Here is a 17,198-nt window from a genome sequence, read left to right as displayed (position 1 = left end):
AATGCAGTCTCCTAAAAAATTATTGATATACTTCCTCTGATTTTAATCATTTTTATATACAGATGTATGCATTTAAAACAGCTTTATTGTCAAAATCTGATATATTTTATTTCCCTTTTTGTTTTCCAAGACTAAAATGATTATTAAGTCTCAGGATCTTTGTTGGCTGGTACATCAACATGTGGATGAGGCAAACGTTTGGTCTTTAACTAAAAGTGTGATAATATAGATTAATATTTTTTAGAATGATAAAGGGAACATGTTATATAAAAAATTGTTTTCACATTAAAACCAGTATGTTTGGCTCCATCTTCCTAATTAGAAAACATTGTTTAGGGTTATTGGTTTAAAACCAGGAAATGGCCATCTCTTGCCAAGGTGGATGTTTTATGACAGTGTTCCTTTTTCTGACCTGGGCACCTATGGAGAGATCTGTGAAGTTGACCTCATGTTCAGTAGTATCTCAAACACTACTGAACATCTGGTGCCTGTAAGGCTCTGATCATTGAGAAGGGTCTGGAAGGCTTGCCCACTTTGGGGGTGCTTCTCATTGGCACCTCCTCTCCACAGTTCAAGATTACATCAAGACTTATTTACCTCAGGCTCTATTTCCACTGGACTTTGGAATCCACATATTCAGGAGAGAGCTAGGGCTTAGGCTTGGTAACTGAGTTCAAATTCCATCTCTCTATTGGGTGGCTGTATGTCCTTAAGCAAATCCCATAACTTGTCTCAATTTTCTCTTCCTCAGAGAGATTGATTTGGGACATATTCATTTATTTAACAAATATATTTTGAGCTCTATATTAGGATTCTCCAGAGAAACAGAACCAAAAGAATATATAGAAAGAGATTAATTAATTAATTATTTTTTAAAAAAAACTTTGTTTTTAGAGGAGTTTTAGGTTCACAGCAAAGCTGAGGTACCAGAGCGTTTCCATATGCCCCCTGAACCCCCACAGGCAAAGTCTCTCCTGTTATCAACATCACTCATTACAGTGACAATTTTGTTACAATTGATGAACCTACGTTGGCACATCAATATCTCCCAGAGCCCACAGTTTATATTAGGTTCACTCTTGGTGTTGTACGTTTTGTGGGTTTGGACAAAATAATGGCATGCACCTACCATTATAGTATTGTACAAAGTAGTTTCATTGCCCTAAAGATCCTCTGTGTTGCCCCTATTCATCCCTCCATCCCCAACTCATGGCAACCACTTATGTTTTCATTTTCTCTATAGTTTTAACTTTTCTAGAATGTTATATAGTTGGAATCGTACAGTTTGAAGTAGCCTTTTCAGGCTAACTTCTTTCACTTAGTAACATGCATTTAAGTATTCTCCATGTCGTCTCATGGTGTGATGGCTCATGTATTCCTTTTTAGCTCTTAATAATATTCTACTGTATCTCATTTTATCCATTCACCTACTTAAGGACATCTTGGTTGCTTCCACATTTGGGCCTTTATGAATAAATCTGCTATAAATATTCATGTGCAAATTGTGCGTGGACATAGTTTTCAACTCTTTGGGATAAATACCAAGGAGTCCAATCCCTGGATCATGTGATAAAAGTATATTTAATTTTATAAGAAATTGCCAGTCTGTCTTCCAAAGTGATTGTGCCATTTTGTGTTCTCACCAGCAATGAATGAGAATTCTTGTTGCTCCATATTCTTGCCAGCATTTGGTGTTGTCTGTGTCCTGAATTTTGGCCTTCTAAAGGGTATGCAGAGCATTTATTCATATGCTTATTTGTCATCTGTGTATCTTCTTCAGTGATGTGTCTGTTCAGATTTTGGGCTCATTTTTATACTGTGTTTTCACATTGTTAAGAGTTCTTTATGCCTTTTAGATAACTTTCCTCTATCAGATATATATTTGGCAAATATTTTCTTTTGGTCTGTGACTTTTCATTCTTTTGAGAGAGATTTATTTTACGGAATTGGCTCATGTGATTGTGGAGTCTGGCAAATCCAACATTTGTCGGGGAGGCCAGCAGGCTGGAGGCCCAGGGGAAAGTTGATATTTGCAGCTCAATCAGGGGAGTTGGCTGACAGAATTTTCTCCTTCTCAGTAAAGATATTTTTTCCCCTTAATGCCTTCAACTGATTAGATGAGACCCATCCACATTATGGAAGATAATTTGCTTTATTCAAATTAATTTCATCTAAAAAGTACCCCCATAACAGCATCCAGGCTAGTATTGCACCAAATATCTAGTTGCCATGGTCTAGTTGTTGACATATAAAATTAACTATCACAAGCCCTTTCTTAGAGGTACTATTCTAAGTACTATCAGTTCCCAATATTGGTAAATATTGAATCACTCTGTCCTATGTCAGAAACTAAGATAATGTTATATCCTCAATAAAAGAAAAAAAAAACAAGGTCTACAATTTGTGGGGCTTATATTCTAGCAAATAGAAAGAGCAAACAGTAAAAATAATAGATGAATAAATTGAATGGTAATTTATAATGGAAGAATTCTTTTTTAAATTTTTTTTAACATTTATTTATTTTTGAGAGACAGAGCATGAACAGGGAAGGGGCAGAGAGAGAGGGAGACACAGAATTTGGAGCAGGCTCCAGGCTCTGAGCTGTTGGCACAGAGCCCAACGCGGGGCTCAAACTCACAAACTGTGAGATCATGACCTGAGCCAAAGTCGGACGCTTAACCAACTGAGCCACCCAGGCGCCCCATAATGCAAGAAGTCTTATGGGAAAATAGATGAGGTTGAGGTAGATCAAGAATATAGAGTATAGGGGAGAGGACTGTCATGTGGGAAAAGTAGAAAAGCAGACTAGTACTTAGCTTTGCAATATCTAAGGAAAGAGTTTCCCAAGCAAGGACTAACAAACTAAATGAATTCATTCATTTAAAACTCCTTGGGTAGAATATCTGGTGTATAGCAGATGATCACTAAATGTAACTCCTCTTTTTGTTTTCTTACTGATTTAAAGGTAGCTTAAGAATGCACAGACTCATGGAGTGTTGGAACTGAAAGACCCTTGAGATTATATTTTTCAAGCACGCCATCCATTTTCTACATGAGCAAATGAAGTGAAGAGAGGGAAAATGTCTTGCTCAAATTCAGAATTCTGTTCATGATAGAGACATATTTATGTGTATATCTCTTGACTCCTGGGTTCCTATTTTAGCCATTGAAACATAGATCTTGTAATGTAAATTCTAGAACCCAGTAATGTATTTGAATTTTCATTGGGACTTTGCAATGGAAGGATGTTTGTGCCCCCCTCCCCCAATTCTTATGTTGAAGTCTTCATCCTCAGTGTGATGATATTGGAGGTGGGGCCTTGGAAGATAATTAGGTCATGAAGGGAGAGCCTTCATAAATGGAATTGGTGCCCTTATAATAAGCAGCATAAGATGATCTCTCTCAGCCACATGAGGTTAGAGCAAGAAGGCATCCCTCTGCAACTAGAATGGTGACCCTCACCAGAAACTGAATTAACTGGTGCTTTGGTCTTGGCCTTTCTATTCTTCAGAACAGAATTTTCTGTTGTTTAAGCCACTCAGTCTATGGTATTTTTGTTAAGCAGTCTGAACTGACTAAAGCAGACCTTAATGTTTTATCGTGACTATAATGTGAATATAGAATTTCAGAGGCTAAAATAGATCAGAAAGGAAGAAAACCTGGCCTTGGAGTGGTAGTGAGATTTGTCTAATCCTCCCGTTATAATGACTGACCAGTCAAAAAGGCAGGACAAAAACGAAAGATCATTTCTTCTTACTTTCTCTGAGTTAAACATACTCGGCAGAATCTATCAGTCTACAACACGAGAGTGATGCCTCTTTGTAAATAAATATTAATTGAAGCAGATTTTCCCCAACTTCATTTGTAGCTGGGAGCATGTTAGGCCTCTCTTAGGCCTTTCTTCTTTCCAAACCCAAATTTAGTTTCCCTCAGCTACAGGCTGTGTGGTATGAATAACCCCACGGTGGTACTTGCTGTGTGGATAAATCAAGGGCAATGCCAGTGGGCCTCTTCCCGAATGGCACTCTGTATGTCCCTGATGGGTTGTAATATACTGTAAATAATACTTGTTTGAGAAGCTGGATTGACAAATGCAAACAGCATTGTTCAGGTTTATGAACATCAATTAATATTCACCCATCTGTCTCTCTATACTTCCTGCTTCCCCACTTATGCAAATAAGACTGTCAATTAGTCTGGAGGCTGACAGGACATTAAAGAGTCATTTGTTGTGATGTGTTTGCAATACATAGACTTTTGTTTTCTTAGGACAGATCCTTATGAGTTTGACTCCAAAGTATGGAAACCTAAATAACCTTTACTTATATCAGAGTTGGTCTTTGCATCCAGAGCAGAGACAAAATGTTCCAGGAATGGATATGTTTGAAGTGAAATTTAGATAAGCCTCCAAATCAAAGGAGAGAAAAGGACCGGTTTTAGGAGAGAGGCAGACATGGCACACTTTTAACATTAAAAGTCTGCTTCAGTATCATTATTAAATTATCTAATTAATGTTATTTAATAATGCATATTAACTAAGTTAGAGCAAATAAGCTTGTTGACCTCTCCCTTTATAATTTCCACATCAGGTCTCTTGATATCTGTAACCTATTAGCTTTATAGGCATGTCATTATTATTATTCAATTAAAGTTCTAGGTGTCTTGGGAAGACACGAGGAGATGATGATAATTAGATTTAAAATTGGCCATTTCATTGTTATTGTCGAATAGACAGCATGTCTGTTTAATTTTGTCTGTTAACATTTTCATACAATGCATGTTTCAACAATAACAACACTTTGTTCTCTGATATAATTTGCTACAATATCATTAGCGTCTATGTGTTACCTAATGAATAGCCCACAATTATTAGATACAGTAAATTCAACAGCATTTAAATGCTTTTCCCCATATAGTATTTTCACATTTTTTTTTCTCTTGATATTTAATTTGCTTAATCCCTGGTTCTTAATTTATAAGTGAATGTGTTCTCTGTGAAGTCATTATGGTTTGGCATGCTACTAGTTACAAAGTACTGATTATCATGTGGAGAAATTCACAAGCTTATCAATTCTCCGATAACAGGGAACACAGTCATGTATTTCCTAAACATGGTTGATTCATTGTTGAGTAACTGCTTCCAGAATGTGAAGTTAGTTTTTCTTAGCCACATATCTGAGCTCCAATGTGTCCATAAATTCTGTGTAAGCCGTTTGTTTTAGGTCTTGTGGTTAGACCCCCAGATAAAATGGCTTTGCTGTCCCTTTTCACATATAAGCCAACCAATTTATTACAGAACCTATTCTCTGTACCTGTGCATGGCACAGAGGAAAGAGCAAAGGTGACTCATCCTCTTTGCACTCTTGGTTGCCTCAAATCCAATCAAGATGATATTGCAGTTGATGTGAGAATAACCTGGCTGGTCTCAAAATATTATTTCAAGCATAGTGTGTTAATCAAACTACATCCTCTCCTGATTGTATCATGAACAGCACATCCTAATAAGAGATAATGAAAGAAGGAAAGAGTTGCTTTGATTAGGACAAACATGGTTTAAGAAATAGTTATTTTCTGGGGTGCCTGGGTGGCTCAGTCAGCTAAGCATTCAACTTCAGTTCAGGTCATGCCCTTGCGATTCATGAGTTTGAGCCCCTCATTGGGCTCTGTGCTGACAGCTCAGAGCCTGGAGCCTGCTTTCAATTCTGTGTCTCCCTCTCTCTCTGCCCCTCCCCCACTTGTGCTCAGTCTCTCTCTCAAAAATAAGTAAACATTAAAACAAAGTTTAAAAAAAGAAATAGATATTTCCTCTACCCACATGACATTAAGGAATACTCACTTTGCAGTCAGATATTGTTGGCTTAAGGAATTTCTCTGTCAATGGCCAACTTTGTGATTTTGTGGAGGGAATTTAAGTCTCTGAGACTCAGCTTCTTTTGGGGTCAAGGGATGCACACCCTCACACTTACATGCAGCCTACACACACTCATCTCATTTATTACATAGAATATTGGTAAGATGTAAATAAAAAACAAACATGAAGTATTTTGTTAACTCTGAAGCTCCATAGAAAATAAAGCTCCCCTAAATATCTCCTCTCTGCTAGCCATGCCCCACCCCCCTTGCTCTCCCTTGACCATGCCAGAAATACTCCTTCCTAGTGCCCTCCCATTCCTACATCTACTTGCCTTTGTGTTAGTTTGTAAGGATGCTTTAAGAAAGTACCACAAACTGGCTGGCTTCACAACAGAACTAACTGTAACAATAGTGTTGGGGCTGGAAGTCTGAAGTCAACATGTCAGCAGGGTCCGTTCCTTCTAAGGGCTGTGAGGGAAAAATCTTTTCCAGGACTTTCTGTTTGGCTTATAGATGGCTGTCTTCTCCCTGTGTCTCTTCACATTGCCTTCCCTCTATGAGGCTGTTTCCAAATGTCCTCTTTTTATCAGGACACCAGACATATTGGATTAGGGACCACAGTAAAGACCTCATTGTAACTTCTAAAGATCTTTTCTCCAGATAAGATTCCATTCTTAAGTAGGTGTTAGGACACCAACATACCATTTTCAAAGGGATAAAATTCAACTCACAACAGTCCCCAGAGAACTACATTACCCCCTCACTTCTTCCAGGTACTTTACTCTTCGGTGGATCCTTCTCTGACCATCCCATTTAAAAATGCACCCTTGCTTCCAGGCACACATGTGCCCTCTCTCCCTCTTTCCTGCTTGGATGTAGTCAATAGCACCTACTAACATTGACATACTATTTATTTTAGTGATTTACCTTGTTTATTATTTGACTCATTCCACTTGATATAAAGCCCATGTGGGTGGGGACATTGGTGTTGTTCTCTCCTGTCTGCCAGTCACAAGGACAGTGCCTGACACATAGTAGATGTTCAATAAATGTTTGCTGAATGAAATGCAAAGAAGATGATTTTGTGGCACCTGCCCTATGGGAACTCAAGTTTTGAGCTACATTATCTTCTCTCTCAGCATTGGAGTAGGTGAGAGCATTCCAACATACCTGCAAAAATTCCATTAAATAGTCTATTCCTAAAGAGAGCTCTGTGTCCCAATCATGCTTACGTTGGCTGTATTGTTCAGGTACAGATCTCAGTTGGAACAGCAGAGGCAACAGAGATTTCAGGCCATCATATGTTTTATTCTTTTTTTTTCAAGCTAACACAGAGTTTTGATATTACAAATATCCATTTAGGTAGCATGAATGTAGAACAAAATTTAGGGTACTAGACCTTAAGTGGTGATGAAATTACAGCAGGATGTTACTTGGCTCCCGTGTGTTTGCTTGATGAACTAGAGACACTCTTACTTCACTGCTTGTAAGCCTTGAACACCATGCTGGATTCACTTAGCAAGAGGACTCATTAAAATAATTATGTTTCTCCACCCGAAATTTGGCTTCAAGATCACTTTTGGTACTTTAGCCTTTCAGTGCCATGGTTTTAGGGGGAAAAAATGAAAGGCTTTTTTTTTCCAGCTCTTCTCTAGCAAATGATGCTCATAAAGGTGCCAGTGACAAAATAAATCAGTTATCTGGTGCTCTCAGCTGAATATAGCTGCTGTTATTGTTGGCTGATATGCCTCTGGGGAAAAGGCATTTCAGAAAGGACTAAATCCACACATAGTGTTGCTGTAATAAAGCAACATTTAGCAAAAAATCAACTTTAGGAACACTATATTAAGGCTGGAAGCTAATTTACAGGAAAGTCTGTGCAAAATCCATTATTTCAATGCCATCTCTCTGTAACGGACTCAAGGGCTGCCAAGACTAGGTGTGAATTCAAACTATTGCCATTTTCTGGTGCAGGCTGCATCGTGTGCCAGAAAGAGCTTGGGCTTATAAGTCTAACAAATGCAGCTCAGACACTAACTGTAATTTTGGTCAAGTCTCAGACTTCTTAAACTTGTTTTTTTCCATCTTTAAAATGGAGCTAATGAGGATCACCTGGGTGCCTCAGTTGGTTAAGCATCGGACTCTTGGTTTCCGCTCAGATCTCCTGGCTTTGTGGGTTCAAGCCTCACATCAGGCTTGGAATTCTCTCTCTCCCTCTCTCTCTGCCTTCCCCCCACTCAAGTGGTCTCTATCTCTCTCAAAATAAATAAACTTAAAAAATAAATAAATAAATAAAATGGAGCCAATGGCATTCTCTCTAGATGTATGTGCGAAGGTTAAGTTAAAGTACTTGGAGAGTGTGCCTTGCTGGTTCTGTTTTTGCTATAGTGTGCATTGCTGGGGATTGGTGCTATAATTCTGTCCTTCATTTAGCCCCATCACTATGGCTCATTTCTCCATTTCAGCACATACACACTGCAACTATTGATTTCCACAGGTTGGGTGCATGAACACATTAGTTCAGGTCTCCCTGGCTCAGTTTTCTTATTTGCAAAATGCGAGATCAAAGACAATAATAATGATAAGAGCTGAAAACTGTTAGAGTGTGTGCCATGTGTAAGGTGCTGTGATAAGTGTCATTACAACCCTGAGAAATGTGTCCTATTTTTATCCTATTACAGATGAGGAAAGTGGCTTCCAGATATTAAGTAGCTTTCCCACTGTAGTACAGATAGAAGGTGGTAAAAACTATAAAGGAACTAGCATAATATCTAGTAGATATTGAGTGAGATTTTTATGGTGATTATTAATTGCAACCTCATACCCCCCATTCTCATGGCATTTATAACCTTCTTTATGACTGTGTGATTTCTGTGAGAACAGCGTATATCACAGGGATATTATTTATTATTGTTAACTAGAAAAATGTGTAGACAATAAGTGCATTAGAGAGAAATTAAAAAAAAAAAGAAGGGAGAGAAAGAAAGGAGGGAAGGGAAGAGAGGGGAAGGAAGGGAGGAAGAGAGGAAGAAGGAAGGAAGACAGATAGACGTGCATAGATAAAATACAGGCATATTACTTTTCAGGCATCTGCCATCATGCTTCTAACCTGTTGGCAATTTCAAGAGAACTATTAATGTGAAAAGTGTCAGGCCTATTAAAAACCACAGTTTGGGTTGGTAATGTGCCATTTTCCAATGTGCCTGTACAGATGAATGTAAGAAGAAAAGTTGCTCTGTTTTTTAATGACTACCAAAGTTCTCAACACACAGCTTCAGACAGGAAGCACTTGTGTCAATCCTGATATATATAATATATATATATAATATATATAATATATAATAATATAATATTAATATATAATATATAATTATATAATATATATAATATAATATATTAGACAGACAGAGTATGAGCAGGGCAGGGGCAGAGAGAGAGGGCGACACAGAATCTGAAGGAGGCTCCAGGCTCTGACCTGTCATCACAGAGCCCAATGTGGGGCTAGAACCCATGACCATGAGATCATGACCTGAGCCAAAGTCGGACACTTAACCAACTGAGCCACCCAGGTGCCCCACCCTGAGATATTTTGAGATCATTATGTTGACCTAGGTTCTCCCCAGACATAATAAATTGCCATTTACAGAAAAGCACCTCTCACTTACAAGGGGAACTATTCACGACCCCTATGAATCCTTGTTTATACTTAACGTATGTCTCTGACTGTTCTAACACAGTAATAGGGGTCAATCTGCTGCTAGAATCCCTGGGAGAATAGGTTAAAATATATTTATGCCTTGCATGAATGGCAAACTCTGTGTTCCCTTAACCCATATTTTCCCCTACAACTATTAACTTTCTTTCTTTTATTCCCCACACTGTCAGGTTTGTATATGGAAATTTTTTTGGATTTTGTTATAAAAAATTCAGTGCATATTTAATAAAAACACAAATTTCATAAGATGACAAAGAAATGCTTGAAAATAATGGAGGAACAGTTGGATTTTTGTCTATTATTTTAATTTACTCATTCAGTTATTTATTTCCACCATGTTTTTAACAGGCATGTTTCTAGTGCTTGCTGTTATGTCAAGCCCTGCATTTAAGGGATTGGTCAAGCTGGGAGCAGGGGGAGCAGAAACACAAATACATGATTAAAATCTGGTAAGATCATTATTATAATAGATATATCTATAGAGTGAATTGGAAATGCAGAAGAGAGATTGCCTTTCTCTTTTGGGAAACCATGGCAGGCTTCAGGGAGGTGATGCTATTTGAGCTGGGTCATGGGGACTAGAAAGGAATTAAAAGGTAGGAAAAGGGAGAGCATTGTAAGCAGAGAAAATGGCATGAAATATCATTAAATACAGTGTGTCCAAAGGATGGCCCAAAAGGGCACATGGAAGGTGTGTTGGTGTGGAAAGGGAAAGCCAATGGAAGAGATTAAAGAGTGTGAATTGATGAATATTTGAGAGCTTTTAGATTCTGACTGTTCACTGACACTTTATAGAAAGAAAGGGAAAGGATGAAAAAAGAAAAATAAAAGTGATCTCCCCAAATAGATTAGAAGATAGATTTGTAGGAAACATACACACATACACACACACACACACACACACACACACACACACTCACATACTTTTATGCACATGTGAGTGTATCTTAAAATTCCAGTTCATTCATACTCCTACAGGAAAACAAACATATTTAAGTAACTAACTGATGGATTATCTTCTAATGGTGTTATTTGATGATGCTATAGCAGTATAAGAATTTATCTCCCTGAGGTGAAAATGAAGGAATTTGAGGTCCCCAAAGACATATAATATCAAGTATATTTCATTGAAGACTAATTGTTTGGAAAGTAATAGTGTATATTTTGGCCGAATGTATGTTTTTGGGAAGAGGTGTTGGTTTTCATACCTATAGAGCATTGTAATCAGCGAAGCATGTGCCGAGGATTCGTGCAGAACTTATGTGTGTGCAGTGATTTTCAAGCATGTGGACATGAAGGGAGAGGAGCATAGCCCAGAATGAGAAGGAAATCATCATAATGTCAACTGTCATGGCACTCTTTTTCTTAATTTTTTTAAATGTTTTATTTAATTTTTGAGACAGAGAGAGACAGTGCATGAACAGGGGAGGGTCAGAGAGAGGGAGACACAGAATCCAAAGCAGGCTTCAGGCTCTGAGCTGTCAGCACAGAGCCTGACGCGGGGCTCAAATTCACAGACCGTGAGATCATGACCTGAGCCAAAGTCTGAAGCTCAACCGACTGAGCCACCCAGGCACCCCATATGGCACTCTTTTTCTTAAAGCTGAAGAGTTACCCTTAGATTACAATTGTCTCAGCCTTATGTGACCTGGGTATTCTCTCACTCATGTTAACACAAAAACAAAACAAAACAAAACCCACCACCATCACCACCACCAACAAAATCCCACTGATTCTTCAATTATCAGAAATCTCAAATCCCATTCTTTTTCCTTCTTGGTAAGTGTCAGTGTCCTCTGGTTAGTAGAACACAGAAGATTAATAAGTATAGGGATTTGTAAATATTTTGTCATCTAATTTAGCCTAGTATAGAACCACAGACATTTTGAAGCCATCTCTTCCAGGAAAGATGGCATGCCAAAGTTTTCTTAAGAAAATGGCATACACTTGAGGCTAGTAGCCTGAAAGATTTTCCCTTTCTATACCTCTGTCTATATAAAGATGCTGGAAACATAGTTTTCCTTGGAAGGCTCTCCTTTGAATGTCAGTGATAGATGGTTTTCAAAGGCAGAAGGACATGAAAATAAGGACTCCAGATATGTACCTTCACACATTTTGTGGTAAATACACCACACATCTTAATACAAAATGGGTAGTCTTCATAAAGATCAGTGGTGACAAAATTCTCCTTGAATTACTTAAGAGGGAGTCATACTTTTGTCATAAAACCCAAGGCCATGAGCCATCTTAAAACTTCAAATATTGAATTCATTCTTCTACTTTTTTACTTACAGCAGCTATCACTTTGACTTACCTGGTAAGAGCATGGACTACCTCAGAAAACCCTGTATTATTTTTCTTCTTAAAAAACGTAAGGGTTCAACATTACTCTGTTTGCCATTAAACTGCCTTTTCAGGAGACTCTGCATTTTACTCACTTCATTTGGGCGTGGTGAATATTAGAAACCAGTGAGAATTTATTTCAATTCAGTGAATGGTTACTGATGATCTGTGTACATGGCTCTCTTTTGTGAATAGGCAAACACGAGAATTTTAAGATTGATGGTGGCCTTCAAAGAGTGCATAGTTTTGGCAAGTATATGGTTTGGTATCACAGAGACATAAAGAAGAGTTCCAAGACACTATAAGCCAGAGGTTGCAAACTGGTGACTTTGGCCTTTCCGCGTTGGCCCTAATAGTGTTTTCGCTTGTAAGTGGTTAAATGAATTGGTAGTATTAAGAATCACTAGATTTTGAAAGAGAGGGTAAAGAAGTAGTTGCCAGGGGCTAGGGGGCAGGGGAAATAGGGAGAGATTGCTAAAAGGGAACAAACTTTCAACTATTAAATTAATAAGGTCTGATTATAGCATGGTGGCTATAATTGACAACACTGAACTGTACAATTGAAATTTGCTAAGAGAGTAAAAATTCACACACAATAAACATGTGAGGTGATGGGTATGTTAATTAACTAGATGGGAGTAATCGTTTCATAATGTATACATATGTCAAATCATCATGGTGAACACTTTAAATTTTTTACAATTATATGTCAGTAAAGTTGGGGAAAAATCATTGTATTTTACCTAAAAAATGCAGATTCCTGGATTTTCTCAAAAGTTGGGAATTCTAACAATACTGGCTGGTCTTTCTGAGTGGGGATTATGAATGACCCTCAGAAGCAGCTGCTATCTTTGATCTTGTCACATTGCCCACATTATCACTCCCTTAAAATCTCCATTACACCTTGACCAGAAGTCAATTACCGCTTATCATTTTAGTTTCACTTTTGACACCTTCTATTGGGGTCCACATCGTTTTTTCATGTCACCTCCCTGTCTCAAAACAGAGTGGAGTTTGCATGTCCTTATATAGGGTATGTGGTTTACAGTAGACCATGAGTTCACAGGATGGGGCTTCAGAGTAATCAGGGAAGCTTTTCAAAGAAAGCAAGGCTTGAATTCACCCTGAAAGAAGGGTGAGATTTGAAAGGAGGAAGGCACATACAGGTGATTTTAGACATGCTCAGGAGCATCCACAATGGCTTGGCAGTGGGAAGGCACAGTTCTGTGGAAAGGGCTAAGAAGGTAAGATTGTTGAGGAAGAAACTGGCAGGATTTGTAGAAAGGCCTGCCTGACTGGCCTAGAAGTTTTTATTTTACTGAGGGTCACACAGTAGGTTAAGATGATATTTTCAGATTATTATGGGAACCAGGGTATGCCAGGTGTCCCTATAATAAGACCTTAAGCACACTGCTTAAGAAGCTACGGGAAGATTCCATTTACAACAGTTTGGAAACCTGTGTGCTAAAAAAATTTAAAAAGATTCATAATACAAGTTAAAATAGCAAAAGTATTAAATATAATCATCAGCTTAAATGTATACCTTAGCTCATAAGTATGTCAACAAAATTCTCAAAAAGACAAAGAACAAAGAGACAATAAAATATGAGCGGCAACTTGCATTGCTCTGTGGAAGAGAGAGAGAGTTTGACTAACTGTGTGGGGTCTGGAGACTAAGTCTTGGCTCGTAGATTTAGAACATGAACTTGACGTATCTGTATAAAACCAGACTCATAGGGTTGGGTGAGAATAAATGCACCCACTGGACAGAAGCTTCTCTGTCTTAACCTACCCTCTAGAGGGAGGGGAGAGAGAGGGAGGAGAGACTGATTTTCCTGTGAACAGAGGGCCTGCTTTTTGTAAATTCCTAAGCTAAGGAATTGTTATAAAAAGTGGTCCCAGTTGTTACGACCTCTGTTGGAAATAAGTGGAGAACCTATAATCTGAGCTTTGAAAGGATCTCTGTAAATAAAAAACAATATAAGGTACACTCACAGTATAAAAAATCAGGGGCATCTGGGTGGCTCAGTCGGTTAAGTATCCAACTGTTGAGTTGGGCTCAGGTCATGATCTCACTGTTGTGGGATAAAGATCTGCATCTGTGTGCTGACAGTGCAGAGCCTGCTTGGGATTCTCTCTCCCTTTCTCTCTGTCCTTACTCTGCTCGTGCTTTCTCAAGATAAATAAATGAACTTAAAAATATATAAATCATAGTAAGAGGGAATGTCTTCAGACCCGTGAAGCAGCAGGGCAAGATTTTGGATAGACTGAAAAAAATATAATGTTTAAGACAATTAGCATATTCTAGAACCCAATCATAAAATCACATGCAGAATCACAGTGATCTCCTCTTTTAAATAATCACATCTCTTCATTTTTGTAGGGGAAGGAAGTGTGGAGAGTAAATAATTTGCCCACAACAATGCTATTTCTTTTTATGCAAGAACAAATTGTAGACTTTCCATTTCTAACTCTAATACCACATTGTTAGGGCAGTCATATGAAGAAATGTGGGAAAGAGGAAAGAAAAGTAGAATCAATGTTATTTGGTGATTTTTTGGTTATGCCAGGAAAAGAACTGTCAAATATCAATAACCCCAAAAAGCTGGGTAGAGGATTTAGGTTTATAGCAGCTCTGTTTATGGAAGACAGGAAATGACATCAGAGAAAATTGCAATGTTGGTTTTCCTATCCATAGCTTTCTTGGCTTCTATATATTTAACTGGCATTTACTAAGCAGCTATCACAGGCAAAATATCAAGGTCAGGCAGTATCACAGATATAGAGATGATTGAGTGAGTCATGGTCTGTCGTTTAAGAAATATACAACTTAGTGAAGGGAGTAATTAGATAGACAAATAAAGAGGCGTAACCAAAGAAGACTGAGAATGAGCCAGGGATGCAGCTAGCCAGACTTTTATCCCAACAGAGCACTGGGCCTATCACGAAGAGGGACAGCTCTAGCCCAGATCAGAGCAACACCATTGCTCAGTTAAAGATGGTAAATGAGATCTGAATTTCTTAAACTGGACTTACTCATTCTTCCAATCTGAAATTACAGAAAAGATGACTTTGACCACCCTTTATGTAAGGGCCCACATATTTAAAATAGACAATATATCAACCCACCAGCTAACCTTAGGTTATAAATGACTGACATTCTGTAAAACTAATCATTATTGCCATTTTAAAATTTTGTATGTGTCTTATTTCCACTAGAGAGGTGAAAGACCCCCTCAGAAATGTTTCTTAGTTGAAACCTGTAATAATGTTGTTGATTTTTAACTCTTACCTAAAGGTACTTTGATGAGGACACTAATATCAGGAACAGTGTTGTGAAATCACAATATGGCCCCTCTGGGCTGGTTGATTTGGGCACAATTACTGTTGAGATATCATATTTGACACATGGCCTCTAGTACAGTTACTTGAGCACCCACCCTCATTTATAGGAGACTACAGGATTTATTATAGAAGAAAAATTCTTTGGGAAGGACATGTTCTAGGGAAACAACAACAACATCAGTAACCAAAATCATTTGAAATTATATGAACCTATTTCTGCTAAGAACCCAAAAAAGCAGCTCAAATCTAGGATGCTAGATGAATATAGATAGATGAATCTCTATCAATATTTATGACTATCATATAGATATTCATCTATCTAACTATATTGAGAGAGAGAGAAAGAGAACTTCTTAATATATATACATATAAATATATGTTATATACTACATGTATATACACATACTGGTATATACATACACTGGATACATTTTTTTCTAACTAGTGGGGGTTGAAATTGCCAAACTGAATTTAGAAGGAATACTCTTTCCTAACCCAAACTTCAGAACTCTGTAGGTGGAGGTGTCAGGACAGCAGGGAGCACTGGTCAACTTTTATCCCCATTTAGGTCTCCCTCCAATTTATGAAATATTTGGTCAGGGTCTACAATACTCTTGACAAAGACGGAGCTTCAGAGAAGCCTTTTGAAAGAGAATGCCTGGCTGTTAGGGTTTGGAAAATAAGAAGCCAGAGGTGAAGTTGACAGGTTGTGTAGGGGGAAACAGACAGAGCTGACAGTTTATTTTTAAGCATTTCAAACTTTGGCGGATCAATTTTCTGAAAGGGTTTCCTTCTGATTGTTCTTTTGAAAGTAAGAACTGCCAGGGCTACAACAGAAAGCTGACACCCATTCAGTTCAGCACTTAGAAAAAGCTAAGAGGCAAAAGAAAGACTTTCAATTCTTGTCCTTTCTATTTATCGTGGTGTTCAAAGCAGTGAATAGAGGAGTTGGTGCTGAAAAGCATTTTCCATTATGTCTACTCCAAAGTCTCAATGAGTCTCAATGAGTAGGGAGAGTCAGGAAATAAAACTTTTTCCAACTGGGAGAATGTGAAGTTGCATTCTCACTGCAAACCAAGCTGGGGTATCTGATAGGGGCCTAAACCTACATGGTGAGAAAAATAAAATTAAACCGTTTAGGTAACTGCTATGCCATAATGCTATCACCGCATATTATATTACTTTTCAGAATCAATTATACATTTGCTTGCTATCTCTTATCTTTCAGAGATAAAATTTGGAAGGTATTGCCAGCTACTAGCCTTAATCTACTTTTCCCTGAGATTCACTTAGTATTTGATTTGATCCTTTATAATTGTTCTTCTTCAGCATGTATTTTATATGACAGATTTTTAAAAGTACGTGTTCATGTTCTCCACTAGATTGTAAGCCAATGAAAGGGCACTTGGTATTCTGTGTAGAATGACCAGTGAGGTGCTTGGCAGCTAGTTATAGACTTAATATACACTTAATGAATTGGACCTTTGTGATCTCCCCATTCTTTTTTGTACTTCTCTAGTATATTCAAATTGAGCACAATATGTGGAATATGATGCTAAACTAAGAATGCGGGGTTTACAACTGAAGAAAGGATGGCACGCCAAACTTAACATATATTAGGCAGAGGCTATGCTAGGCTCTGAAGTTGTGGCGATACATAACACAGCCCATGCCCTTTAGGATTCTAGTAGATAAAATGTACACAAAAATAGATAATGCTATAAGCATATGGCTAGGGAGCAATATAGAATACTAAATATCAAAGAGATAACCTTCCATGTCCAAGCAACACTAGATAAAGCCGCCATTGAGATGGAGAAGCATGTGAGAGATGATTTACTTCGTTCTGAAAGTCAACACCTCAAAGACAGCAGTGTGTGGAAGCATCTGTGGGTCCTGATAAATGACTCACTGATGAAAGCTCTGGTTAATTTTGTATTAC

General features: G+C 38.0%; 1 long non-coding RNA gene across 1 annotated transcript in view; it reads left to right on the top strand.

Moving 5' to 3' along the window:
* LOC122200869 overlaps positions 1-10,011 on the top strand; it is a 491,651-nt gene extending 481,640 nt beyond the window's left edge. Inside the window, exon 7 of the long non-coding RNA XR_006193956.1 lies at positions 9,917-10,011. This is a non-coding gene — a long non-coding RNA (uncharacterized LOC122200869). The remainder of the gene's footprint in view (positions 1-9,916) is intronic.
* Positions 10,012-17,198: the final 7,187 nt, after the last annotated feature.

The sequence above is a fragment of the Panthera leo genome, chromosome D1 (genome assembly GCF_018350215.1).
Source record: "Panthera leo isolate Ple1 chromosome D1, P.leo_Ple1_pat1.1, whole genome shotgun sequence".
Taxonomy (NCBI): domain Eukaryota; kingdom Metazoa; phylum Chordata; class Mammalia; order Carnivora; family Felidae; genus Panthera; species Panthera leo.
The sequence above is the reverse complement of the archived record's forward strand: the minus strand, read 5'-3'. Positions and strand labels throughout refer to the sequence as shown.